The sequence below is a fragment of the Maniola hyperantus genome, chromosome Z (assembly GCF_902806685.2).
Source record: "Maniola hyperantus chromosome Z, iAphHyp1.2, whole genome shotgun sequence".
Lineage (NCBI taxonomy): Eukaryota > Metazoa > Arthropoda > Insecta > Lepidoptera > Nymphalidae > Maniola > Maniola hyperantus.
In genome coordinates, this window is record NC_048564.1 from 5,613,268 (window position 1) to 5,615,726 (window position 2,459).

At 37.8% G+C, this 2,459-nt stretch overlaps 1 protein-coding gene across 1 annotated transcript in view; it reads right to left on the reverse strand.

Annotated features, from left to right (window-relative positions):
- The window catches only part of LOC117995897 (neuronal calcium sensor 2), a 101,381-nt gene that overhangs the window by 94,808 nt on the left and 4,114 nt on the right, over window positions 1-2,459 (reverse strand). The window lies entirely within an intron of this gene.

Consider the following 2,459-nt stretch of genomic DNA (forward strand, 5'->3'; position numbering starts at 1 on the left):
TTCTTCTCGATGAGCTAAAGATTAAAATTATTGTATCCTGTCTTTCTTCGTTTAACCGACTTTATATTTCTTTATGATGCAGTAACGCGAACAACCAGGCAAATATCGCATCAAGGTCCAGCAACTCCGCCCCCACTGGCAGTAGGAAACGCCAGTGTGGGTGGACTTGTTAGGCCGTGATACGTTCCGAAGAGCATCAGCTATCTTCTTCATAAAAGAATTCATCTCGAACATATTATCTTCTTACTTCCTCTTTTCAGACATTGACACGTATCAGCAACGCAAACAAGCAGGCAAACATCGCATCTAGGTCCGGGAACTCCGCCCCCATTGGCTAGGAAACGCCAATGTGGATGGAGTTACCAGGCCCAGATACGTTCCGAAACATAGCTAGTAAAGAGAGAGAATAAACAACAGCAAAAAAATCATTATTTAACCAAAAGTTATTTTTAAATATACAACGTATTTAAAACGCAATAAAAAACATTCATCATCATCATCAACCGATAGACGTCCACAGCTGGACATAGGTTTCTTGTAGGGACTTCCACACGCCACGGTCTTGCGCCGCCTGAATCCAGCGGCTGCCTGCAACTAGTCTAATGTCGTCTGTCCACCTAGTAGGGGGACTACCAACGCTGCGTCTTTCGATGCGAGGTCGCCATTCCAGCACCTTGGGACCCCAACTTCTATCGGTTTTACGAACTATGTCCCTGCCCATTGCCACTTCAGCTTCGCAACCCGTTGAGCTGTCGGTTACTCTAGTTCTCCTACGGATCTACTCATTTCTGATTTGATCGCTAGAGAAACTCTTTCCATCGCCTGATGGAAAGAGATGGATGCCTCCACTCTGAGCTTTCTTATCAGGGCCCATAGCGACTATGTCTCATATTCATAATATGCCTTATGTTTGATCAAATCGACGATATGTCAATTAATATTAAGCTATAGTAACGTGAAATCAAAGAAAAATACTTTAGGGCTACCTAGCGTCGAGCGTAGCGAGACCTTAGATGAATGATAGCGAGACCAATAATAATAATTAATCTATGGTACTAACATTTTACGCCTGCCAGTGGCATCGAAATTTTCACAGAATGTGTATTTTTATGGCCGCTATCCGCTATAACAACAAATACCACCTACTAAAAATTACAAAATGGCCGCCTTTAAAACAAATGTTATTTCTTGTACGATGGTACGGATTCCTTCGTGTGCGAGCCCGACTCGCACTTGACTGATTTTATGTTACCTTTTGACCTCATTGAAAAATAATCTTCAACAATTTTGCATTAAACTCGTTTTTACATTGATTCTGATTTTATTCTTTGGCAAATAGCATTTGTTAGAATTTTCTACCTGGTCTCTTTGTTGTGTAATTTTTTTTTTGATTTTATTATTTTTTCTGTAATTTTTTGTACCAATGGATAGCTAACAAAACGTAGATGTTTTTAAAATAATCCGCCGGATAAGTACCATAGTAATTTTTTACAGAAAATTAGCAAGTTATTCAAAGAATTAAATTTAAAAATCGAAAACTTGTACAGTTTTTGGTGTAACTTTAAAATGCTTGAAGAGTTTTCTTGTTTTATAACTGTTTATTATTAACAAGTATATAAAAAAATCTGATGAAATAGTTACATTGTTCTTTTTTTTATTAATTTTTAAAGTGAAAACACCAAGAAAAAAATAAAAAACTGAATAACTCGAAAACGATACACTTTTGCATAAGCACTTTAGGGGTCGTTTGATAGATAAAGTCCTGTACTATAACCCCTTAACGGGATCGTGTCCTATTTTCCTGTAACCCTGTATATTAAGCTTTTATACCACAGATATGTCCAGATTTGTAACTAGCGTGGCCTGCTCAGTCCCACTCGCTCAAGCAGAGGTACTTACTTGTGAAATGTCATTCCTTCTACACTTCACGTTGTTTGCCAAAATCTCACGTACAAATACATTTTGGCAAACAAAAAAAAAAGTGGCCACGGTGATAAGGACAGAACATAATCATTTTGTCACGTTCTAATAAGAGCTTAAATGCATTTTGCTATCTCGCTCTAACAGTAAGTGTCACAATAGGGCTACAAGGCTACTTCTAATAGTCCTCATTCTGAGTTTTATACTAATTATTGCTGTGAAAAGTGAGTTATTATTCTGTGGTTACTGACCTGTGTTATACAACTACATCCATCTCATACAAAAAAATCTGTAGTGTTCGAACCTTCGCCTGCCTAGTGAAACTTGAATAGTCTAAACTAAGTCTAAACTGGTCTAAACCATAGAGATAATCATTCATCCAAGTCTAAACTAAACTCTAAGGTGAAACCTAAGTACATATACATAATAATGTACTCTGTGCATAGTATCCCCTAATCCCCTATCTATAATTAATCTGTGACTCTGTGGTGACTCTGTCATAGTGTCTGATTAGCGTCGTTATGTGGTCGTTAGTGTCG